Source organism: Pleurodeles waltl, chromosome 9 (genome assembly GCF_031143425.1).
Source record: "Pleurodeles waltl isolate 20211129_DDA chromosome 9, aPleWal1.hap1.20221129, whole genome shotgun sequence".
Classification (NCBI taxonomy): domain Eukaryota; kingdom Metazoa; phylum Chordata; class Amphibia; order Caudata; family Salamandridae; genus Pleurodeles; species Pleurodeles waltl.
In genome coordinates, this window is record NC_090448.1 from 981,816,321 (window position 1) to 981,843,504 (window position 27,184).

Here is a 27,184-nt window from a genome sequence, read left to right on the forward strand (position 1 = left end):
ATTGTTAAGGAATCTGTGGCTAGATCCTGTCTCTACCAGAGAAGGCGCTACCAAAGGTAAGTAACTTGTTCATCTGACATCTAGGCACAGATTCCTTACTTTAGAATCAGACCCTGAAGGCCTAATTTTATCCAAGGGAAGAACCCGCTGGCGTGAACACAGACAAAGCACTTGGTACCTCCTTGAGACACACAGGTGCTCCAGAGAGAGGTGATTCACCAAAGACAGTGTGAAAGGAAGTGTATTATTCACACAAATGGTCAAGAGTCACCCCATCCCATGAAAAGTGAGGGAGACATGGGGTAGACTCCGACATCATTTCATGGGAGGCCGTATGCAGAGAAGTCGGTACCTTTCGTGACTACACGCTTGCATCAAAACCTACCTCCTGACGTCGATAGAGAATGGCATCCACGAGAGCAACTCATTCCAGGTTGGCTTGGACGGTATTTGACCAGTCCAATGCTGTAATACTGTGCCTGGAGTGGTAAATGGCTTTTGTCATTTTACAGCTCAGCGAGGATGCCACTATGTCAATCCAATGCTTAAAGATTTTGCTGTACAAATGGCAAAAGACTTTGTCACTATCTAGCTCGGCGAGGATAGCACTGTGCTGATCCTATGCTTAAAAACTTTGCTAGATAAGCAGACATTTGAGGTGAGCAACTCCAGAGTGTTGCTGGTGTTGCAGGGTGCTCCTTACTAGAGCAGCTCTCCACCTAAAATTGGGAACTTCCCAGAGTTCTCCTTTGTTTTTTGCATAATTTATGCATCACTGTAACCCTGAAAGGGCCTTGGTTTGACTTATACTGGGTACTCCCTTGTGTCTGGACAAAGGTATACCCCTCTGAAGAGCTCTAATGAGAGCGAAACACGTGTCAGGGGTTGATTTACTCATTCCAGGTTGGCTTGAACGGTATTTGACCAGTTCAAAGCTGTAATACTGTGCCTGGAGTGGTAAATGGCTTTTGTCATTTTACAGCTCGGCGATGATGACACTATGTCAATCCTATGCTTAAAGATTTTGTTGTACAAATGGCAAAAGACTTTGTCACTATCTAGCTCGGCGAGGATAGCACTGTGCTGATCCTATGCTTAAAACCTTTGCTAGATAAGCAGACATTTGAGGTGAGCAAATCTAGAGTGTCGCTGGTGTTGCAGAGTGCTCCCTACTTGAGCAGCTCTCCACCTAAAATTGGGAACTTCCCAGAGTTCTCCTTTGTTTTTTGTATATATATATATATATATATATATATATATATACACATATACATATATATATATTTTAAAAAGTACACACATATATAAATAATATAAATAGACACAGCCCCTCATCATAAGCTACAGGCTTAATTCCGAATTAAGAGCTGGGTAATAATTGTCACACCTTCCCAGTTTTCCACTGATAGATCCAGGTAAGTTAAACTTGCCAAAATTTGTTGGGAGGAAAAGGCCTGTAAAAAGGTGAACTATGCAGAATTGTGCTTAAAACCGATTCTGCACGTTAAAACTAATTTAGTAGTTAAAAACTAGGAGTGGGAAGTATTTACCACAGGTGGTAAATTAAATGCATCACCCTGTGGTAATGGTATTTACCATGTGTGTTTCATTTCTTACCTAGTATGCTCCACTTGTAATGGGGGACTAAGCAAGTAAATGAGTTGAACTACGTTTGTATACAACTTACATAACAAGACTTTTTTAATGGAACCACAGAGCCTTGATGTTAGCAAAAGGTTTACAGAGGTTTGATTCCCAGCAGTGATCTTTGGAAGTGAGTTGGGTGAGAGGGTGACTTCAGGGAGTTCTCCCCACGAGAATATGAACAAATTGTGTCAAAATAGTGAATTTTCAAATATATTTCTCCTAGCTGATAAACACAGTAATCACACTTCTGGGGCGAATGCATTCAGAGATGTTAAGAAATTGGCAGGGCTGTGGTCGATGAACAATCTCAAATTACAGGGACTAAAAAAAGGTTGGAGTTGTGAAAATGGCCATTGAGGTCGATATACTAAGCAGGATATGGTTTCTATGTCAAACAATTATGCAAAGTGGTCCATTCCTTATAGGTATTTCTGGCAGCTCAGTGGACTAATGTTTATCTGACTGGTCCATTCAGACTTCTATCCCTCTGATATTGATAAATGATTGATGGGCACCATCAGCTGTGTAACAAGTCCCTAAGATGTACCCTCGAGGCAGGATGGGTGCTTTTCAAATACATGTTATTTTGAATGGGAAAAAGTGAAATCCAATAAACTGTTATACAGAGGTACCACATGCGATTACCCTTTTTGTATTAATTTGCCTTTTGGAATAGTGACCATAAAACCACCCAGTGGCAGCCTCTGAGTGCTTTTTGTGAGGTAAGAACACAAGAGAGTGGCAAAATGTATCTGTAATTAAACAAGTGCAGCATTTAAAGTGGAAGATGTATGAAAATTACTCTTTTCACACTCAGTTGAGGGGGAAGTTGAAGGTGCCATGTTATTTTTAGCTTGATGGGTAAAGAATGGTGAATAACCAAACTGCCCTTCAGCATACTGCCAGTCAGTACAGGAAGACCCAGTGACTCCAATATATCCACAGATACCTTGCAAAACTAAAGCAGCTAGGTCTATGCTGGTCAACCTATAAGACTGCAGTGCCCGAGGGCGTGGCCACGTAGGCCAACAGGACGGTTGGGTTTTGGGCAAGCTCTGTAGCCCACCGAAAATCCACCAATATCCTGCCTGACGAAGTGGCCCCTGGGGCTGCTAATCTGCCTGTGGTGACTGGGGGGAAGGAACGGGCACGGCTGCATTGGGCCGAAGAGTTGCTGGACCGGCACAGTGCGGCCATTCGCAGTGCCTACCTGACTCTAAGATGGCGGGCCCCGCTTGAAACTGACCTGAGCCCACGGCAATGAGCCCTTCTCCTGGGGCCTTGGGCTGGGTGGCCCCAGGCCAAGACTCTGTTCCAGTGGCACTGAGCCCCCGGAGGGACAGAAGTCGTGCTCCCCCACCTTATACTTGAAGTGCCTGCTGGGTGGTGGCCAGCCAGTCCCTCTACTGCCTGGGACCTGCTACGGGGAGGCGAACTCTCTAGGCAGCCTGAAGGGACTGAAGAGTGCTGAAGGCCTGGAGAACATTGGGGTGTGTGTCCTGATGGCCGTCCACCACTGGTTGGGACTGTGGTGTTGGGGCGGGCTGCCGGGAGGACACCTGAGGTGAAGACAGGCCGGCTGGTGGAGGTCCCCTGGGCTGGCTTCGGACTGGTGCTGGTTGCTGCTGGTGTTTGACTGGCGCTGTTTGGGCCTTTTTCCTCTGCCCTGTGATCTGGGGAGACGGGGCCGCCTCGCCATGGGCCAGACCAGGCCATCGCTGCCCGCATAGGCACAGACTAAGATGGATCAATACATGATTCCCAACCCTGCTGCAGATAATACTGCTGGAGCGTCTGGTTCCTCCCTGGGGCCCTCCGTGCCACAGCTGGACCTCAATGCCATCCTTAAGGCAATCTGCAACTCAAGGGAAGCTGTGGAACACAAAGTTAATGCACTCTGTATACACCTCTTACTGATCCGGCAGGACTTGCGAAGGGTGGCTGGAAGGGTCACCGAGGCTGAAAAGCACATTTCCACAACGGACAAGCTGGCCACACTCAAAAACCAGGTCTAAAAACTTATGTCTTTGGTGACAGTACTCCAAGATCAAGCGGAAGATATGGAGAACTGGGAGCAGCGCAATAATCTGCAGATAGTGGGACTACCAGAGAACTTGGACGACCCTGATCTAGCCGTGGCCCTTGAGAGATGTTTCCATACCTGGGTGACTGCAGAGACACTATCCTCCACATTCATTATAGAATGGGCGCACCGCTTCCTGGCACTTCGGCCGCCTGTAGGCGCTCCGTCCTGCCCAGTAATCCTTAGAATCCTGAACTTTAGGGACCGGTATGCGATCTTACGAGAGGCCAGAGCCCAACCGGATCTCCGCTACTAGAACTCTAAAATCTTGATCTTTCCAGATTACTCTAGGGCAGTGTAGCAAAAGTTCAGCTCCTTTGAGGCCGTTAAACAGAAACTGTGAGCCCTGTATCTCTGATACATGCTGCTCTTCCCAGCCCGCCTGAAAGTAATTTTTCAATCCAATATGTCTTTTTTTTTAGACTCTGGATCAGGCCTGGAAATGGGCGGCAGAGAAGCGCACCATGCGGGCCCTAGAGTTGAAAGAGGGGCTGGTAAGAGGTAAGAGGTTCTGGAGATCCTGGGGGGGCCTCTTTGCTGGCCTGATCAAGGAAGAAGTGCTCCAGTTCGCAGAAGTCGCAAGATGGGGGCGGGGAGCAGAATGGAGGCCCAGAGGCCTTGCCGCTGTGTGAGGTGCGGACGGAGACTAGCCTGGATGCTGCCCTGGTGGCCACTCCTGGCCTTTCTGGCTTGGGGGGAGGAGATGACAATTCCTTCGGATTGACTGCGGGTGCTGTGGGCTGGGCCAGGGGTGAATGTCCCAGTGAACTGGCCTGGACTATACGGCAGCCGCGGGAACTGATGGATCTGGGAAGGGGAGGTGGGGAGGAGCTGTCACAGCCTCGTGACAGGAACTGCTTCTTATTGCTTAATCTGCTGTTATCAGTTGACACATCTGTATCTGAGGCATTGTTTAGCCGCTAGGACCCCCAAAACTGAGTTGTTTAGCTTGCTGGTTTGCAGGATGTATTGGGAAGGGGCAACAGATGCTTCAGTATTAGGGGTGGTGTTGTTGGGGAGGTTCACAGGGAGTTGTGTTGCTATGTTTTTGTTAATTGCTTGTTCTCTAGGTTAGCTGTGTACTCAGTGAGAGTCCTATTTCACAACATGTTGACTCTCTCTGCCTGTGGCAGCCCACGCACTCTGCGGCTTTGGTCTTATGAGGAAGTTTGGCGGAGCACACCACAAACATACATTCTAATGCCATGCTCATGATACTCTCTTGGAATGTTAACGGTCTGCTAGACCGCATTAAGAGATCAGCTGTTTTGCGATATATCAAAAGGTATTGCCTTTGGTTGTTCTCCTACAGGAGACCCACCTGGTGAGTACCCAGTGTGCATTTCTAGGTCATTTTGTCTATGACCAGGTGTACTATGCTGGATTCTCCAGAGGCTCTGGGGGGGGGGTAAACCTCATGCCCCATAAGTCATTGCCCATGTCGGTGGCCAAGAGCCACGCTGACCCTCATAGGAGGTATGCTGGCATAGAGAGACGGTTGGCTGGCAAACAGGTTAACCTGGTTTCCTGTTATGTCCCTCCACAGTTGCTATGCCCCAATCTGACTGAGTTGCAGAGCCTCCTGCTGACCGTTCCACAGGGTACTATGATCGTAGGAGGCGACTTCAACATGGTTCCAGATCCCATCCAAGACACTTCCGCTGATCCTTGCCCAGGTCGGTGGTCTAGATCGACATACTTGTCGATGGGGCGAACTCCCTGGGCCTATGCAATGCATGGCGATTCTGGCACCCGCAACTACGAGTGTTCACCCATCAATACACGGCCCACCACGCAGAGGCATGAACAAACCTGATATGGCTCCCAGCAGTGGATATCCTGGCCTTGACTTCGGTCCAGATTCTCTCCCCCTGTATCTCTGATCACACTCCTATTCTAATGGGTTGGGTGCCCCTGACAAACACAGCACCCAATGTGTCGCTTCAGCACATGGTACCTGAAAGACCCTGTGTGTTGACTTCATAGACCAAGAGCTAAGGTATTATTTCGGGGAAAACTCTGGGTCAGTGGCGTTGCAAGGACTCTCTGGGCGGCCAGCAAACACTTCCTGAGGGTAATCAGTAAAGGATATGTCAAGTGGCGAGAAGCCCAGCAAGCCCAGCTGATAACTGAGTTAGAGAGCAAGATAGCGGACCTGGAGCATCAGGATCTGCGGTCAGAAGGGGGAGAGATGGAGAGACAGCTGGCGCTCGACGCAGAGGGTATATGAGCTAAGTGACAAGACCGGGAAGCTGCTATACTGGTTTGCAACCCACAAAGTCGAGGCCCAGGTGGTAGCGCTCATCAGGGACTCTGTACAGGAGGAGCAGCAGGTGATCGCCCACACTTTTGCCTCCTATTACAAGGATATCTATGCGCAGGTCCCTCAACCCCCAAAGGAACAAGAAAACCCCATTCTGGGGAATACTCCACAGCCGTCTGTTCCAGCTTCACAAGCTAAATAACTAGATTTACCTCCGACAGCGAGGAGGTGGAAGTCTCATTTCAGGCCCTCAGTCCGGGAAAACCTCAGACCCTGATGGGTACCCCATTAAATACTAGAAGAGGTTTCGCTCACACCTGGTGCCCCATATGCTGAATGCGTATGAGGAGGTGCTTCAATGTGGTTCCTTCTCCCCAGATTTCGACTGCACCACAATCGTGGTAATACCCAATGCTCAATGTTCATCTGATCGCCCTGTTTCATTGAACAATGCAGATTAAAAAATATATGCGAAGATTCTGGTGACCCAAATGGCCCGCACGTTGCCCTATTTGATCCTTTCCGATCAGTGAGGGTTTATGCCTGCCAGGAGCATGCGTCATTGTATACGACGGTTCCAGGTGGCACTTTCGCATAAGGAGAGACTGGAGGGCGGGTTGGCACTCCTGGTAGACTTCTACAAGGCTTTTGATACCCTGGCCTGGAACTTCCTTGAAGGTGTCCTGGTGCGAATGGGCTTTGGCCTGATATTTTAAAAAATGGTCCACCTCCACAACCACGACCCATTGGCGCAGGTTAGTGGCATTATGTCAGACCTCCTTCCGATTTGACGTGAGACGCGTCAGGTATGCCCCTCTCCCTTCTATTTGCCCTGGCCACTGAGCCACTCACTTGCCTACGATGTGACCTGCTTATCAGCGGCTGGAGATGAGGGATCAGTCATCAAGATCGTTTGTTCCTATACGCTGACGACATCCTGGTGTTCCTGGTGGAGCCCCAGAGCTCTGGAACCCATTGTTTAGAGCTCTTTACGCTATACCGCGAGGCCTAGTGGCTACGGCTGAATCAAAGGAAGTCCCTACTGGTGTAAGTACGAGGAAGTGCGGGGGCAGTGTCTGGTGTCCCGATATTCCAGAAAGGCAGAATGCATTTAAATACTTGGGAATTCATCTATCCCTGCTTCCAGAACTAGCTTGGCAACTAAACTTTCATCCCCTATCCCGGGCTTTAGATGGGTACCTGACCCACTGACATTGCCTGCCGCTGAACCCATTAGGCTGCAATGCCCTCTTCAAGATGATCAGTCTCCCTAGCTATCTGTATGTCCTGACAAAGTTCCCATATTCAGTGCCTCATACCTGGTTCCAGTCCCTCACCTTCAAACTTACCTCCTTCATATGGGCGGGAGGGCGACGTAGAGTGGCTTTTTGCTCTGCAAGGAAATCTCCCTATGAGGGTGGACTATGGATACCAAACATCTATATATATTATCTGGCTTCTCAATCGGTACCGATCAATGAATGGTTCACCAGTGGGTAGGATCATCCAACTTATCGTATGGAGCTCTACCACATGAGATTCGATGGCCTACTGGGTTCTTGTACAGTGGTCCGGTCCCGCAGGCCACCCCTAACTCCATGCGGGTGGGGGTGTGGTGTTGGAAGGTGGCCCCACGACTAATGGGGTGGGACCGGTGCTTTACTAAGCTGACACCCCTATGGCAGGGCACATGGTTTAGACAGGTGTCCCACTTGAGGGGCTTTAGGCAGTGGAACAACACTGGGATACCTGAGGCATGTGTATGATGGTGACTGTGCCCTTGTTGGCATGTTTACCCCCCCCACACACATACACTTTTTGCCTGATACTGACGCCAACTTGACTGAGAGTGTGCTGGGATCCTGCAAACCAGGACCCAGCACCAGTGTTCTTTCCCAAAAACTGTACCATTGTTCCCACAATTGGCATACCCCTGGCACACAGTTAAGTCCCTTGTAAAAGGTACCCATGGTACCAAGAGCCCTGTGGCCAGGGAAGAACCACAAGGGCTGCTGCATATATTATTCCACCCTGCCGGATCCACCACCAAGCAGATGCACACTGCCTTTGCAGCTTGTGTATGCTGGTGGGGAGAAAATAAATCAAAGTCGACATGGCACCCCTGTCAGGGTGCCATGCCCACCAACCACTGCCAGTGGCATAGGTCAGTCACCTCTCTAGCAGACATTACAGCCCTAAGGAAGGGTGCACTATAACACAGGTGAGGCCACAGCTGCATGAGCAATATGCCCCTACAGTCCATTCTTAGACATTGTAAGTGCAGTGTGGCCATATTGGATATATGGGCTGAGAGTTTGTCATTACGAACTCCACAGCTCCATAATAGCTGCTTTGAATACTGGGAAGCTTGGTATCAAACTTCTCAGCACAATAAACCCACACTGATGCCAGTGATGGATTTACTGAAAAATGCACCCAGAGGGCATCTTAGAGATGTCCCCGGTATGTTAGCCAATCTGCTAGTGCAGGACTGACTGGTCTGTGCCAGCCTGCCACTTCCAGATGAGTTTCTGGCCCCATGTGGTGAGAGCCTTTGTGCTCTTTGTGGCCATAAACAAAGCCTCCACTGGGTGGAGGTGCTTCACATCTCCCCCCTGCACGAACTGTAACACCTGGCGGTGAGCCTCAAAGGCTCAGGCCTCTTGTTACAATTCCCCCAGGGCATTCCAGCTAGTGGAGATAACCGCCCCGTGGACAAAGCCTCACTTTTGGCGGCAAGTCCAGTGGGAAAATGAGGGAAAACAAGGAGGAGTGACAAATTCAGCTGGGACCACCCCTAAGGTGTCCAGAGCTGAGGTAACCCCCTCCTTGCAAAATCGTCTATCTTAGCTTGGAGGACAGGGACCAATAGGGTTATGTCTATGTCCCCCTCCCAAAGAGAGTGGACACAGGAAGGGTGTAGCCACCCTCAGGGACAGTAGCCATTGGCTTCTGCCCTTTGATGAGCTAGGTTCAGGGGAGCCCTTAAATCCTGGATTTAAGGGCATTACAGGGGTCAGATTCCTGGCGCCCTCAGAAAGAAGGACTGCTAAGCTGACCCCCAGAAGACTGAACACGCAAACTGACTTGGCCCCAGCCTGGCCTGTCTCCAGCTTCAAAAGCCCTGTAAAAAGAAGGCGACGCATCCTGCAGGACCAGCAACCTCTGAAAAGCCTCCAGAGGACTGCCTGCACCCCAGAGGACCAAGAACTCCTGTGGATAGCAACCCTGTCTAGGAAGAAACTCCATCCAAGGACTCCTGAGCCTCCCCGCATCCGCGAGTCCTGTCCACTCTGCATCCAACGCCCATGGCCCATGTCCAGGTGGCCCAACCAACTAGAGCTGGTCCCCAGGTGATTCTGAGCATGAGACCCCTCCTGACCACCACAATGACACCTGCAGCCTGAATACGGAGGACCCCCCTGACCGCGACAGAACCAGATGAAGATTCCTGACACCAAAAGGTACCCCTGCACCCGCAGCCCCCTGGCCTGGGGGAATCTGCCCTTCCGTGCAGCAACGTCCAGTAGGCGGCCCTTCTCCGTGTCCAGCCTTTGGTTTCCTGTAACCAACTGCCTGGACTTCACCTGCAGCATCTTTGTGGCCCCTGGGGTCCCTCTATAGGAAAACATTGAGAGCCTGATGCTGTGTTTTCACCCTGCCCCCAGCCACCCCCTGCCGCTGAGGGTCTCTGTTTGGTGCTGACCTGTGCTTTATTTAAGAAACGTATAACTTGCCAATTCTAAACAAAGTGGTATTTATACATATATTGTATACTTACTTGCAGATGTACTTACCTGAAACTTGAATCTTGTGGTTCTAGAAATAAAATAACAAAACATATTTTTGCTATTTAAAAAACATTGACCTGGAGTTAGTACTTAAGTGTGTGCTTCACTTTATTGCCTGTGTGTGTACAACAAATGCTTTCCACTACCCTCTGATGAGCCTAACTCAGTGGATCCCAACCGGTGGTCCGAGGACCCCTGGGGGTCAGCGACGCCTCCTCAAAGGGTCCATGACTGCTTAGAAAATGTAATAATGTTAACAGTTTAGGTCCCCAGCTTTTTAGTAATGACTCATTGGGGGATCCCTGGATTACAATAATGATTCAGTGGGGGTCCCTGGGTTCCAGTACTGATGAATTGGGGGTCCACAGAAGCCAAAAGGTTGAAAACCACTGGCCTAACTGCTCGCACACATTACCACAAAAGAGAGCTTTAGTATTAGCTATGTTAGACTGTGTTAAGCCTCTAGGGAACCCCTGGACTCTGTGCACACTATATCTCATTTTGATATAGTATATACAAAGCCAGTTTCCTGCAGTGACCACTGATATCTTTCCATCAGCTGAAGGCCCACTATGCCCTGGCCAATACCCAGTTCTTTCGCTTCCTCCGGCTGTGCCACGCCCTACGGGCCCACCTGCCATCCGATATGTCCCTTCTGGATCATAGCCCTCTTGAGGCAAAACTTATTACGGGCCACATAGGGAATGGAGCCATTACTCAAATTTACCGTTCAGCGCTTACCAATGCCCCTGAAAGTCTTGCCAGACTGCGAGACAGGTGAACGACCTCGGTGGGGGAGCTGGGTGAGGACGACTTAAGAGAGGTGTACCTTGCACTCAGAGAACTGGCCACTGCGCGCCTACGGATAATACAGATCAGTTACTTCCACATGACACATTTGTCCCCATTGCGCCTGCAACGGATACGTCTGGTTACACCTCCTGGCTGTTTGAGATGTGGTCATCTGGAGCCACACCCTCTGCACATAGCATGGGAATGCTGGGAGGTGTGTCCCTTCTGGGAAATGGTGGAGCAGGAGATTTCTGAGGTTCTGGGGCGACCAATTGAGCTGACTGATAAGGTGGCGCTGCTGGGGCTTCTGGAGTTGTTGTGGGGGGCTGATCGAACCTTTGTAGGGGTTGCATGCCTGGTGGCCAAAAGAGACATTGCAGAACTATGGAGAAGCCCGGTGGCACCATCTGTGTCTAAATGGCGGGCGGGAATTGACTGGTGCTCTCAATTAGAAAATCTGATATATGAAGCACGTGGTTTCCCTTAGAAATATGAGAAAATGGGGGGGAAATGGCGGACTCATCATGGGTTGCCCCTCTGAGTGGAATTACTGTTTATGTGGGGGAAGGGAGTGGTCATCAACTATATTGATCTGTTTCTACTGTTATGGGCTCACTGTCTTGTCTTACTCACAAAAGAAATAAAATTGGTTATTAAAAAAAAAAAGAAAAAACTGCGGTGCCCCAAAGGCCCTCGTCTATCTATAGCTGTTTTGTGGGGATGTGGCAGAAGAAGCATCGAGTATCTGCCACTGCATATTCGAAATGGTCACCTATGAGCAATAGTTTCATGTTGTATCAAGATTAACCAGCCTAATTAACAAAGACTTTAAGGTGCTCATTTCTCCTATGTGTGTATCTTTTTCAGAATTTACGAATCTAGGACCACTGCCTGCTGTTAGAGGAAAATATTCTACACGTGTAAATATGACAAGCCCATCCTGGTTGGACGATTTGCAAGTGAAATATTATGGAGGTCAGTGGATTAGAGGATTGTATATTCAACGGCGCTTTATTTATGTAAAGCATTAGGAGAAGAGGAAAAGGAGACATTTCTGGCTCCCAGTCTACTTTGCTAAATCCATTTTTAAACAAAGGCTTGAAAGTATTTTAGGATGTGTAAAGTGGCGTAATTAAATAAAGTATTTTTCACTGGGAGTCTGGGTGATAGTTTGCCTGACAAATAAATGTCTTGAGCTAATGGCACCAGCTCTCCTGACAGAAGTGCCCCACTTAACGTTATTTCCTCAGACAAATATGAAATGTCACACAACTTAAAGGGAGCCGTCAGGAGCCCACCAAGAACGATTCTCAGTTTCCCCATGGGTATTGAGTGTCCCGCAGGAGGGAACTTTCCGCCTATCCATTCTGCCAAGCTATTTTCACGACATCCGGAGACGTAATCCCGATCTGACATTTTCAATAGGGAGTCACTGATGAGAAGTGAACTCATCCATAGCTCTGCTCAAGACCTACTAGTGCCCAGGGCAGAAAGAAGAGAACAGCTGCCAGCTCCAGAATTACAGTACAACAAGTGATGTCAGAGGGGTGTCCATTATAAAGTGATTCTTTCCTTTTGGAACCAAGCAGTTTTCCTCACCCTGGGCTTCCTGCCTTATTTTAAAATTGAATATTTAGGAGTAACATTTAAATAGAAAAGGTCACCAGTGCTTTGTAGGTCTACTGCACATGCTGATGTCTGGTTGAGAGCATAGATCACCTATGATAGATTTTTGGGTGGGAGACTTCCTAATGCTAGCTTTGTGTGCAAATTCACCTGCTGTTAGTTTTGGGTGAAAGCCTCAGTAATATAATTTTTATATGGAAAGCCCACTGATGCTTGTTTGGGTGCTGGACTCAGCAAAGCAGAATTAGGATCTCAGACTTTCTGATGCTGGTTTTGGGTCATGCGCTCAGCCAGGTTATGATGTCTGTTTTCAGGTAGCAGTTTTTGGCGTCAGGCTCACCGATGCAGTTTCTGTGTGCTAAGTTACCAAATGTAGAATCAGGCTGGCATGCTCACAAATGTTGAGTTTGGGTGGCAGGAACATTGAAGATACATTTTGGTGAGAATCTCACACACAGCAGGTTTTGGAGGCCAGCTCACACTGGTAGGGGTCTGAGTAGGAAACATACTAATTAGTGTCATGATGCTCCTTTCACCGAGTATGGATTTAAGCTCTAGGTTTGATGTGACATCAGCAGGGACAGCTTTCTCAGTTAAAACAGAGGAGCATTCCCTGATGCTTTTAAGCAGAAGGGGAAGGAAAAATAAAATGGTAATAAAGTGTTATTATCATTTTATTTTTCCTGGGAGATGGATTAGGGAGGGGCGGTGCTGGGCTGGAGGGGGCCGGAGCAGTGTTGGCGGGAGGAGTGGAGTGCACAATAAGTGCGCATGTCTGTTTGCCCGGCCGTGTACTCACATTAATCACAACACTTCTGTCATGCTGGTGACAGCAGCATCGTGATTGCTCTGTGCTGCCGGGAGGAGGACACGTGTCTCCATAAGAAAGGTATGTGTTTTTATTTTTTAATTTGTTAATCACACCCCCATACCCCCCGGCTCACTGGACATCAAGGATGACTAATTCTGGATTTAGGTACAGTGTGAGAAAAATTATTTTCCTCTACCTAGGTCTAACACACTAGCATGATTAATACATTGGGATACTTTAAAGGTCCCCAGACTTTACATAAACATTTTCATATTTGTGGCCATAGATAAAAAGCTCCAAAAGGAGCAGCCTCTTCTTCATTTTCAACTCTTTGATGTATAGGTTTGTGAAAGGTATAGCTTAAAGGTAAACATATATACCCACGGAATAGGCCTCCCTAGAGAGATGGGTGGTTCAGCACACAAAGATACCAAAGAGATCTCTTAGCACTGCCTTTTCAACAATAAGGGGGAGCCTCTATTGGGAGGAGGATGGGTCTCATGTGAATCTATGAAAGATTACAATACTGAAGAACTACAGTTACAGGTAAGTAACTTATTTTCTTCTCCAGTATTGAATCTTTCATAGATTCACATGCTTGAATCAGAGTAGTTACCAGTTACAATACCAAATCCATGCTTATATATTTACAGTGGAAGGCGGGTAAATAAAATATAGGATGGCTCAACTTATTGGAATAGATGGAGTAAAACTGCTTGCCCTACCGCTGCATCGGAGTTTTCAGCTTCTTCCAGGCAGTAGTGCTGTGTGAAGGTGTGTCTGTTAGACCGTGTTGCTACTCTGCAGATCTGTTGTATCGACCCACCCACAAATAGAGCTGTTGATGTGGATACAGCATTCATAGAGTGCGGTTTTACCCTATCTGTAAATGGTGTTCCTCCTTTCGCATGGCATAACTGAATGGTCTTTGCGATCCATCTTCCTATAGTGGCTTTGGTTGCTGGAAAGCATTTTCGAAGGTTCCTGTAAGTGACAAATAACTGGGTTGATTTATGAAATTGCTGCGTTCTACGCAAGTAGAATCGTAAACACCTTCTAACATCTAAGGTATGAAGTCCCTGTTCAGCAGGTGATTGAGAATTTGGAAAAAATGTTCTTAGAATAATGGGTTTGTTTAAATGAAAATCCGATGGGATTTTAGGTATGAATTTAGGATTTGTTCTAAGGAGAACACTGTCCTTTTTGAACTGCATGAAGGTTTCCTTTACAGTAATAGCTTGTATCTCACTCAGTCTTCTGGCCGATGTAAGAGTTAGTAATAGTGCAGTTTTTCCTGTAAGGTATTTTAGTTCTGCTTTATGAATATGCTCAAAAGGTGCTTTCATGAGCTGGGTCAAGACTATGTTAAGATGCCACTTTAGTTGGTGGTGTCTTTACTGGGGGAAAAACTCTAAAAAGCCCTTTCATAAACTGTTTAATAATCCTTGAGGACCAGAGAGATGGTATGCTGTCCTCTCTTCTAAATCAGCATATTGCTGCTAGATGAACTCTTAGGGATGAGTGCGAGAGTCCAGACCTTGCTAGTTGTAAAAGCTACGGTAAAATCTGTTCGGATTTGAAGAAATTGGATTCAAGCTATTTTGATGGCACCAATAGCAAAAACGTTTTCATTTTAATTATATGATTTATTTGTGGAATCTGCCCTTGCTTTAGCCAAAATGTCTCAACAATCAGATGGGATGTCTAGGTTTCGAAACTCATGGTATTCAGGAGCCAAGCTGTCAAATGTAGATGCGCTGGATTGGGATGTAGGATCTGGCCGCTGTGCATTGTTAGTAATGTATGACTGGGCCTCAGCTATATGTGTGGACGTTCCGATAGGAGGAGAAGTTCTGTGTACCAGAACTGTCTGGGCCAGTTGGGGGCTATGAGAATGATCCTGCATGGTTCCCTTTTGAGTTTGCAAATTACTCATGGGATTAAAGAAAATTGGGGGAAAAGCATAGGCAAATATCTTCGACCATCTGATCGAAAATGCATCTCCCCACAAATCTTTTTGGTGACGCTAACTTGCGTATTACTGGTATTTGCGGTCGTTCCTGGTAGCAAAGAGGTCTAATTTCGGCGTGCCCCATTGGCTGAATATGTTCTGCCGTAACTGATGGTCGATTTCCCATTCGTGGCAGGTTGAGGACAATCTGCTCAGTGTGTCCGTTATCACATTTGATGCTCCTGGTAGATGTTCCGCTCTGAGAGATATCTTGTTGAGAATTGCCCACTGCCAAATCTCTTGTGCTTGATGCGACAATGCTGGTGATCTCGTTCTCCCTTGTTTGTTTAAGTAGTGCATGCACGTAGTGCTGTCTGTTCTGATGAGCACGGAAGAGTTTGCAATTCTGGGAAGGAGCAAACATAGTGCTAGAGCTATGGCTTTGAACTCAAGGTAATTGATGGGCTTTTTCTTAGTCGGGATTGTCCCATTTTCTGCTGATGGAAAGGTCCTTTAAGTGCGCACCCTAACCCTGTAGGGATGCATCTGTTGTTACTACGTAGTCTGTTATTGGGGACAGATTAGTTAGACCTTCTGCCAAGTTCTTCCTTTGTGCCCACTAATGTATGGAGGACTTCATGTCTGTTATTTGTATGATGTCGTCGATGGAGCCCAGAGATTGTTCCCACTGCTTGTCTAACTCCTCTTGCAACGGTCTCATGTGAAGTCTGCAGTTTGGAATCAGAGGGATGGAAGAAGAGAGCATTCCTAGGAATGATTTGTATGTTCGAACTGAAACAGACTGTCTTTTGATTAGTTTGTGGGCGAATTGCTGCATCTTCATCTGTCCGTCTAACGAGACAGTTGCCTTGTCTGTGCTGGTGTTGATAACTTCTCCCAGAAAAGTGATCTCCATTTTCGGAATGAGGGAAGACTTCTGAAGGTTTGTAGTGAGACCCAACTTGTTGAACAATTTGAGGCATACTTTTGTGTGCTCTGTGTTTGACTGTGGTGATGGTGCTTTGATCAGCCAGTCGTCTAAGTCTGGGAATACCTGAACTCCTTTTTCCTGAGATGTGCCGCCACTGGGGCTAGAATCTTTGTAAAAATGCGAGGGGCTGTTTTTAAACCAAAGGGGAGCACTTTGAATTGAAAGTGAGCGCCGGCTACCTGGAATCTTAAATATTTTTGATGATTTGGAAGAATGGGTATATGGAAATATGCATCTTTGAGGTCGATTGATGTCATATAGTCTGCATGGTAAAGGAGTAGCAAAATGTCTTGTAAAGTAAGCACCCAAAAAGAGTGTTTTTTCAGATATTTGTTTAGTTTGCGCAGGTCCAATATCGGACGCCAATCTCCTGATTTCTTCATTATTAAAAAGAAATAGGAGTAAAACCCCAGTCCCTTCTGAGTATACAGTACTCTTTCTATTGGTCCTTTTGATAACATGAGGGAGATTTGTTTTAGTAGTTGTTTTAGCCGTGGAGGGGGTGGACACTTGGGTGGGCGATTTAGCGGCTTGTTGATAAATTCGAGGGTGGGCCCTTGAGATATGACATTTAGTACCATATGTCCGGTGTTAGAGTAGCCCATTGGTCTACAAATTGGGAGATTCGACCTCCCAATGTATGTGGTAATTTGGTCTGTGGTTAAGCCTGCGCTGGTGTTAGGTCGTGCTTCCTGGAAGAATCTCTACCTCTGGTGGGGTGTATCCCCCTAGCCGGTTGATTGTAGGGTGCAGCAGGTGGTTGTCTATACTGCTGAGAGTATTGAGGATGGAACTGTCCAAGGATAGGGTAGATATTGTTGCCTATAAGTCTGAAACCCTCTCCGAAAGGAAAAGGTACCCCTACCTCTGGCTCCTCAAAAAGGTGGTTGTTTTGTTTGTAATGTACCCAGAGATCTGGCTGTGTCGGTATCAGTCTTGATAGCCTTTAAGGTGTAATCTATATGCTTACCAAATAATGATTTGCCATCATAAGGCATGTTCAAAATCTTACTCTACACCTCAGGCCTAAAGGACGTGGCCTTTAGCCAGGCCTGTCTTCTGAGTACAGCTTAGCCAGGCCTGTCTTCTGAGTACAGCTGCTCCTGCTAGCTGCTGAAACCCAGTTGTGGAGATGTCAATTACACAATCTATTATTTCTGAGGAAGCTTTCTGACCTTCTAGGAGAATCTTTTATGCTTTGTCTCTCAAATCGTCTGGAAGAAGATCTATAAATTACGACAACTCCGACCACAGTTGTCTGTCAACCCTTGCTAGAATCACAAGAGAATTTGCTGCACGAACTATAAGCCCTGCCATACTTGAGAATCTTTTCCCAATGGAATCAAGACGACACCCATCTCTAACATGAGGTGTTGTGATGGGTGCTGATGGGTTCTTGGAATGCATCTGCGCAGCTTCACTTATAACAGAGTCTGGCCTCGGCTCTCCGATCAAACAAGCTGGTGCATTGTCTGGTACTATATACTTTTTATCCAGTCTTGGCATAATTGCGGAAATGGTGGCTGGATTTTTAATGGTACGAATACCCTCCTTCCAGATGAAATCTATTATGGGCATTGCTTTCATCGATTTCTCTCTGGGTTCCTTAAAATCATATAGGAAACAGTCTGTCTGCTTAGAGGTAAGAGGTAATTGAAACCTTTTTGCTGCACGCTCCATTATACTATGAAAACCACCAATGTCATCTGGTGGTGATGGCGGTTGTATGACATAATTGTCCCACTCTGAAGATGTGGAGGCCTGGTCTCTTAATTCTCCTTCTTCCTCCTGTTCATCTTGCAATGTATGTTGGTCATCTGATGGTGGATCTGCTAATGGTAGTGTAGCTAGCGGAACCCCTGAAAAGGATAGTGAAGTGGGACGAGTAGAAGGAATTTGGTGAGGTGATCTCGCCGGTGTTTGGGGCTGTGATGAAGGTGCTGATTGAGCAGGTTCTGGAAAGCGTTTATAGTAGTCCTGCAGCATTGCTTGCAAGCTAAAAATAAAATCTTGCGACATTTGGATTGTCTGATCCTGAATATTATGTGATGGACTGGGCTGGTAGTTGTGCTGCACGTTTTCTGGTTCATAAATGCTGGAGTGGTAATATTGGTTGTCATCCTGGCATTTAACGTGCAATTCGGGGGGCTATGTGCTACTCCAAAAAGTCCCTCCTCCTGCGATCCGTTGTCTAACAGATGTTGAGGTGGAAATGGTGTGACTTTACTCGGTGAGGTGTGCTCTGGAAGGAGCAGCTGGTCTGTAGGAGACATGCCAGTAACAGGTTTCAAAGATTGTTGAGATGGTGTAGGCAATAGTGTTGTCGTCAACGCTGGTCTCGTCGACGATGGTGTCATCGACGGTGGTCTCGTCAACTATGGTGTCGTTGACGGTGGTCTTGTCGACGATGACGTTGTCTATGGTAGCGTCGCCGACGAAGATGTCTTTTTTTAGAACCTTTGTCAACGGTAAAACCATCAACGGTAAGGATATCCCTGTATCTATAGGTCTCGTTGGTGAGTTCGTCGATGGTACCGCCTTAGTTTTCTTGTAACAAAGGCTTCGTTGTGATCCTGCAGGAAACAATGGTCGTCTACGATAATGGAGACAAGGACATTATCATAGGCGACGCTGCCGTTGTGAAAGTTGGAGTCATGGTAGATGTCATCAACGATATCGTCGTTGATGGTGAGGAGATTTTTGAAATATTTGATTTTTTTCCTCCAAAACCATTTTTGATGTAGAAGTAAGCGATTTTGAAATTCTCTTGACAGAACTTTCTCTGGTAGCCGGTGTTGAAGGCTCAGAAAAGACTTTTGAGGAGGATTTCTTATGTGGCACCACCTCTTTTCCATTAGATTTTTTAAGTGCTTTTTTATGGGACTCTGAAGGCTCCACTTCCAACTATCTTCCTCTCTTGTGGGATTTTTCAGTTTTTGAAGAGTCATCACTCTCTTCATCAGAGAATGCATCCTTAGATTTACGTTTTTGTAGCCACAAGGAGAGTCTTCCTTTTCTGTCTTTAAGTGTTTTTTGTGAGAAAGTTCTAAAGATTTTGCAGTCCACAACCTTTTGGGAAGGTTTTAGTTACATTGCTTAAAAAGACCTTTTTTTTTTTTTTAGAGATCCTGACATGGTCAGAGTGTTCCAAGTAGTAATAAGAATAAATCTTAAAGCTGACCTGACAAGTATCCAGTAGAAGTTGTATTCTGAAGAGAAAAAATTAGCAGAGCTTAGGGACATTCCTATCACCTGACATGCAGGAGAAAATCTGAGGAACTGGAGCCACTGTGGTGAGGGTTCTAGAGGGTGCTGTCGCCTGATTGGTCAATGCATAACTTTGGTTCTTTTCTTAAGAAAAAATATGGGTAGGCTGTAAAATTGAATTGTACATTCCTTTTAAGCCTGTTATCATATTGTACGCTACTTATTATGGTGCCGGACACTCCAATCTCGACGACGGGAAATGATTCAAGCATGTGAATCTATGAAAGATTCAATACTGGAGAAGTCTAGTTTTTCCTATGAAGAAATGCATTGGCAGTCAGTCTTTCTTTCATCAAAAGAATGAAATAGAGTTTGTCATTCCATCCATGGACGCCAATTATGCATCTTTTGAACACATGAGATAAAACTATACAGACATACGTTTATTTAGACAATTTGAGTGTACACTACACTTTAGGAGATGCCTCTCTCATTTTTTGTGTATTCTGTTTCATAAATTATGGACTTTTGGAATGGTTAACCCGGGGTACCTGGAAGGACGTTGAGCGTGGCACCAGATATCACAACTTTTTGAAGTGGTGTCTTTAGAGTGCTTTCAATACTATCTTCCAAAAGTCTGTCACAAATATAATTTCTCTAAAAGGCACAAACGGTGTTTGTTCTTTAGCAGAATGATCATGAGACCTCTGAAAAATCGGAAATCCTCTGTCATGTGATTTTGAGATTAAAAAAACCCAAAATGGACAGTGCAAAAATGGCCGTCGAACGTTACGAACAGATGATCTGAATTTTTAAAAAGATCTGTTCTTTCCAAGCATAACCTTGAACCACTGAAAATGTGAAAATGTATGTTTTTTCAGCAAAAGAAGATTGAGAATTGGTTGGAGAACAAGAATATGTATTCAGTGATTTAGGTGTTATCCCGTCGAGACTTTTGGAATGAATAAACAAACTGTTCAAAGGTCAACCTTGTCCTTGGTGAAGACTAAATATGTCTCTGTTCAGGAAAGAGCCTGAAAAGATCAAATTTCTTTCGACCACAAATGGCAGCCTGCCAGGTCAGAGAACCAATATCACACCAAGCCAAAGGCTAAAGTGGCCTTTGCATCAGCAAGGCTAAGAACATTTTCAATTCCCGCTTGATGTGTAATGTGGTCTTAATGAAACTAATATATCAATCTACTGAACAGATTCACAAATCAATGCTAGAGCATCTCACCTAGAAGACAGATTATAATGGTAATAACTTCAATCTGTATAGTAAGTGAGACCCAAGCCCTATGTTTCCTAGAACCATACACAGTTTCCTCTTAAGTAGCCATGAGAACTCATCCACTTTCCTACCAAAAGTAGACTTGGAACTCCATGTGACCCCGACTATTTATTTGCTCATCTTTTGGAACAGCCCTGTCTCTCCATCAGATATGCCATGCATACTCTGGATGTCAGGAAAATTGTCGGAGCCTAGCTGGACAAAAGAAAACATGTTAGCGAGTCAACAACGCTTTATTTATTATAGTCCAGTTTCCAAAACTTCCACCTCCAGATGTTTTTGTTTGTCTCGTATAATAGTAAGAAACTCACTGAAACGCAAGCCAAAAGCTTATTCACCAAGATGGAACACAACACCTGCAGATGTACAGAGAAATGCTAGTGTCTCTGAAATCTGCTGAGCGGCTATGTAGACGTCCTGCATACCTTCGCTAGGCACTATCCAAAGCTGCTTCCCAAGTGGGCCCAGCCAAAATGAAAAATGATTTGAGTAGGACTTTCTCACTGTCACTGAATGTTTTTGTTAATTCTCTATATTTTGCCACAATCTGCGGGGATAGGCTTGTAATTCTATTCTGGTACGTATGACTATAAGAAAAGCAATGAAAAATGATAATTTACTTGACTGTAAGCTTAGTAGTCGATGGTAGAACCTTTACCGAAGTCATACACAACCCACACTCCTCTCTGGCAATACCTGTAGGATGGTAAATAAAAGTTGTACCAGATGGGGGTCCCTTAGTCCCCTATCATAAACAACTGCCAGTCCAAAGCATGAAGGAGGCAGCTGGCTACTTAATGAAGAAGTGTGACATTTCAGATTACCATTACTGCTGTCTATCTGTGTTCATTCCTTCTATTTTTTTAGCCCACAATACATTACAGTTTTTATTAGTATTTACAAATGCAGTTTTCCCCAAAATAAATATCTAATACAAAAAGTCTTCAGATACCCCCTGAACTGCTCTATTATTTATTATGCCCAATGAAGTTTGTACAATGAAGTACAAGAAATAAGATATAAAATATGGAAATCACAACAGGCTGTGAACAAGTAATAAATCAATACCAACCCGGATTAGGGTGACATTTATGAGTGAGTCATCACGCCAATTTGAGAGAGAAATTCCTCAGGCTTAACATGGAAATAGTACTGCTGTGTTTTAAGTACTGGGTGGGTCTGTCCACTAAATTGTTGTGTATATCTATTACAAGATTACATTTTTTGGCACATTTAGCATGTTCAACAGGATGTACTGTGTAGTGTACCTAAAAAGCACACGTTCACATTTAAGACCCAATTCTGAATAGGGGAGACTGTTTGTGGGGCCGGTGTGCACGCCTGACTACATATCCCCAGCACCCAGTGCAGTAGAAGCCGCCCACGCTGCCCTGCACGCGCCAGCAGGCGCACAAATATCGGACAGGCGATCCGCTGCACCTGAGACTGTTTGTGGGGCCGGGGGGCATAACCGACTACATTTCCCAGCTCCCAGTGTGATAGGAGACACTCATGCAGCCCTGAACGCGCCAGGAGGTGCACAAATACTGGAGAGGTGACCAGCTGCACGGGAGGGTGTTTGTGGGCCAGGGGCATGCCTGACTACATTTCCCAACACCCAGTGCAGCAGGAGCCACCCATGCTGTCGTGAACACGCCAGGAGGCGCACAAATGCTAGAGAGGTAACCTGAAGTGCGATAGACTGTGGCCCGCCTGACCACATTCCCCAGCACCCAGTCTGGTAGGAGTCGCCCACGCTGCCCTGAATGAGCCAGGAGGCGCACAAATACCTGAGAGGCGACCCGCTGCGTGAGACTGTTTGTGGGGTCGGGTGGCACGCCTGAATACATTCCCTAGCACCCAGTGCCATTTGTAGCATTCTCTTTTCTCCAGAGTCTTTGACTGTCTTTCAAAATTATTTGCTCGGTAAACTCAGTGGGTTAATGCATGAGCTGTTGAGTCCGATAATGGCTGACATCGAGGATGTCTCGCATAGTAATTGGCCAGCTGGGTTGGGGGCTGGGAAGGTTCCTTTACCTCAGGTTTTACCTGTAAAGAGTCAAAATTGTCAGACCCTGGTGGGTCCTCACATACCGGAAACTTGAACTGGGCCTCTTATAGCTAAACCACATATTCGTGGAGCAGCTCTTGTACAATCAGCTGTTCTGTATGCTTCGTATGTAAATTCTGCTGATGGTGCACTGCTGCTGCGTTTGTCTACGACCACGGGTAAAGAACATTTGGGGCTACATCGTCAACATTCTGAGCCTGGTCAGCATCCAATTATTTCTCCACCGATGTGCCCAGGGGTTGATAATGTTGAGGTAGTGGGGGATTCTGTGATCGTCTATTTGCATTCATCCTGTTGCCCCTATGTTGCAATTTTGGCCAATGTCCCTTCCCTGAATCCTTGGATTCAGTTCATTGGCGTTAAAGAACAAAGTGGTTCACTGACTTAGTGCGGATTCTGTCATCCCTACTTATAGACCCACCCAAATACTGATGGTGAGAAGAGTTGGACGGATTCGCCCTCTAACGAAAAACGTTTCTGCGGATTGTTTTATTATTAACTAAGTATCCCAGATTGGCTGGTGAAGCCCTAGCAAGATCAAAGGTAACTATTCCAACAGCAAGGGATAGAGTATTACTTCCCATGGACTTCAGTTATCGCCATTTACAAAGAAACTAACTGTCAGCCATAGTGTGATTGGTAACCGATCACAACCACAATGTAAAATCTTGTGTGCTTTACCCTTAACTATGTTGAATAGGTTTCAGGCATTGAGTTCTTTGCAGGATAACAATTGATCAGCACAAAGTGGGGGGTTTCTCCTCATAAGCGATGGAGAAAGGGTAGGGGAGCCCCCAATTGCTTTTTTTAAGTGTGAGGGTACCCCTGCATGTGCAAGGCACCCCCCTAAAGTCCCTAGGCCCATTCCTGGACTCTGTAAGTGGGGAAGTCACCTTAAGGTATGTAGTGGAGACTGGTCAACACAAATGGTCCAAATACATAATGGTTTCTCCGAACCTAGGAATGTTTGGCATCAAACATGTTGGAATCATGCAACTACACCGCTTTCAGTGCTAGTTGCATGATACCATGTACTCTGGGGGTTCCTTAGAGAATCCTCCAGTTCTGCCCGTGCAGCCTTGCGGGGTCTAGCTGTCTGCTCACGCTGCTGCTGATCCCAGACACTGTTCTGCCCTCCTGCTGGTGAGCCAGACTCAGGCCAGAGAAGCAGAACAAAGGACTTCCTGCAAGGGAGAGGTGTGTTCATGCAGTAGTACCCTCACAATTAAAGACATGAACACTGCCCTTGGGCTGAAGGGCCTACCAGAGGGGTGACTTATAATGTCTAAGTGTAGTGACCATTTTCGGTGGTGAAATAGTGCATGCAGCATTTCACACAGGCTGCAAGGGTGGGCCTGCAGACACAGTTTGCATGGGCTCCTATGGGTGGCACAATACATGCTGCAGCCCATGGGAGCCCTCTGGTACCTATTTCCCTCCTGGACTCCTCCATAAAGCTGATGAGCAGGATTCTTTTAATGAGGCTAGAGAAATGAGCACAGGACAATTCGATTTTATCAGATGCCCAGTCTGGTTTCAGGAAGGGCCTAGCTACAGTTGAACAATGTGTTAACCTGGATTTACTGATTGGGAAATGTACCAGGGCTAAGCCGGGTTCCTTATATCTTTGTTTTGTTGATTTAGGAAGTGCATTTGACTTGGTCAATCACTCCATTCTTTGGTCAACTCTGATCACCCTCGGTGCTCAGAGGGAGATTGTTTGTTTTCTGTCACGCTCATATGAGAATTAATCTTCTTGTGTATGTTTTGGCCCTCAAGGTGAATGGTCACCCTTTTTAGGGTCAGTAAAGGTATTTGACAGGGCTGTGTATTAGCTCCATTTTTGTTTTCGCGCTTTATTAATGGAGTGGATGACACTTTACAGGCCCTGTCAGCTGATGCCTCTAGCGTCGTCAGCCGTGCTATACCGGTATTATTACATGCTGACAACGCTGTGCTGTTGTCTAGGACCCCAATCGGCCTCTAGAAGTTGATTAATGCATTTGGAGAGTTCATGGCAACCCAAAAAAAATGGTAATTACTAATACATCTAAAACTGATTCTGTGGTGCTAAACCTAAAAACTGTGTATCATTTCTGAAATTCCCCTATCTCTAATATAAATTCCTTATGCTATCTAGGAATTTTATTTGCTGGCAATGATGTATGGGAACATCAGATGTTTAACGCTAAATCTAACATGAGCAGATGCTGCCATGAGGTGTTTAGGTTCTCAGATAAACTCAGTACATGCCCTTTTAAGGAAATGGTTTCGATCTGTGAGGCTAAAGGAGTGTCCACCACCACATTTGGGGCTGGTTTGTGGGGCAATAATCAATGTAACCCTCTCCAAAAATATGTTAAAGCACATTTTATGTTTACCCACCTCAGCATCATCTAAGACAGTCCATAAGGATCTTGGTATGCGGTACAGGGAGGATTTGCTATTTTTAAAGCCTGTTACTTTGGCATTTCATATGGTCGAAAGAAGAGACATTTTACAAAATTGATTATTCTAGACTGTTTAACACTGGATCATGCCTCTTCTATTCCCTGGTTCTTGTATGTAAATACAACTTTTAGCTCTATTTTTAACATGACTATATGGCATGAGCCAGCTAAAGGTTACATCCCTGACCAAGAGCCATGTCAAAGAAACCTTTCTTAAATTTAGGTCCGATCATAGATTGAGTAATGAGGTGAATAAATCAACGGTTGCCTTTTATGTGTCCTGTTATTCTATGGAGGGTTGCCAGTATTATTCAACTTATGTCAACAATTTTCAGCATCGCTATGTGTTGTCAAGATTTAGGTTAGGCTCGGATCACCATTTGGTTGCATTCCCAAAAAAGAAGAGCTGCCCTCCTGGCATGTTGTCATGCCCTTGTGGCGGGACCTAAACAGTGCACTATGCACTTTGTGCTCTTTTGTGGCTTTTATAAAAGCCTTAGGTGTTTTTCCTCTGAAGACCCTTTTTCTGAAGCACAATATCAGGGAGTATAATACAGCACTGGAATTTCTGTATGAACTTGGGGATCACCGAGTGTGTTTTAATGTAGCCCTTTACATACTGAAGGTTGTGTGTCAAAGGAAAAGTATTACGTGCTAGGGGATGGTTACAAGGGATGATTTTTGCCTCTATGTGATGTCTGATTCTTTGTATATATTATGTATATATTTTTGTAAGTATTTTATTGCTTGCATTTTTATGGCAGTTTATAACCTTGCCGAAATAACGTTTTTGAACCGAAGCGAGTAGGCACCTGTATGCCAAGTGTTAAAAGGTTGATCAGCTTCAAGGAATGGGAGGAGAACAGGATCAGAGTGTGAGGAGAAACTTTGGATGGGTGGGGAGCAGCCTCAAATTTGGATTTTCATATGAATAAGCAAGATATATTCATGGCTTTTGTATCTGAAGATTGCTTTCATAGTTGAGGTAGCTGGCAATTCTCGTGTGAAAATACTTGTCATAGAAGGTAAAGGTACTCAAAACTTACATCCAAGGCAAATCCACATTTCCCTTATAAAAAGAAATTGCTACATTCACTATAACGCCCCTGGAGTATCTGAGAGATAGATGAGACGGGTCCAAAGATGCTGGATGAGAAGGTCTGGAAAAAAGCTTTACGGAGGGAGTGCCTTTTTCAGAGTCATTCAGCTGAATTACCTGCAGAGGGTATACTACCAAAAGGTTCAGCTGCATTAAATGAAAAGGCACAGACACTTTGCCCACAATGTAACACAGACACAAATGATTTTGGCCACATGGCCTGGACCTGTTCTAGAATGAGAGAATATTCTGAAAAGATACCGGGAGCTATTTAAGTAGTGATAAAGTGACAGTAGATTCATACCCAATTTTGAAATTTTTAGGAATCTGATCAGATGTGGTGGTGGTAGGTTATGACAAATTTGTTTTAGTATTAGGTTTTTTGGAAGTGAAGTGAGACATGGCAAATAAGATGAGGACAAAGCAGACACCCACTGTCGGTCATTGAAGAACAGACAAGAGCAGCCTTTTGTAAAAGGAGTCGGATTATGTTTGAAACTGTCTGATGCAAATGGAGGCTGGTTTGCAACTGTTATTCAACAGAAATAACTTGTTAATGGGGCAATGGGTCTGGCAACTGAAATCAATGACAGTGCAGCATACAGATTACATCTATGGCCATGATGACACTCAGCGAAATACCAAATTCAAGTTCCTGTATGTTCTCTCTTGCAGTTATGTAAGGTTGAGATTGATGGAACATTCATTAATTAAAATATATTTTTTTTAAATATTTTTAAAATATCCAATTATTTGTGGTGTATCAAATTTCTCTCTTTCAAACAGACTTTTATAACCCAATATTTTAAAATCATCTGCAGAGTGCGCTCTCCTCAATCCCATTAGGAATCTTAAGAAAATTAAAACCAGCTTAGTGGTGAAGCTGTATATTCAGACTCTTAGTTCATGGTTTCTCTTACTAAAGACATTCAAAGTAAATTCTGTTCTCACGATTTATCTTTCAATACCTCTTGTTGTGGTTCAAAATCATTAAACAAATAAAAATAAATCAAGACCATCAATAGTGAGTTGAAATCCAAGAAATCAAAATACATCTTAAAATCATATAAAAAGTAAAAGGAAATCCAAATAATACCTTCTATTACAG

At 45.4% G+C, this 27,184-nt stretch overlaps 1 protein-coding gene and 1 long non-coding RNA gene across 6 annotated transcripts in view; one reads left to right on the plus strand and one right to left on the minus strand.

Moving 5' to 3' along the window:
- Positions 1-27,184, minus strand: part of TTLL5 (tubulin tyrosine ligase like 5) — an 899,574-nt gene that overhangs the window by 494,844 nt on the left and 377,546 nt on the right. The window lies entirely within an intron of this gene.
- Positions 22,043-27,184, plus strand: part of LOC138260193 (uncharacterized) — a 331,452-nt gene continuing 326,310 nt past the window's right edge. Inside the window, exon 1 of the long non-coding RNA XR_011198832.1 lies at positions 22,043-22,138. This is a non-coding gene — a long non-coding RNA (uncharacterized lncRNA). The remainder of the gene's footprint in view (positions 22,139-27,184) is intronic.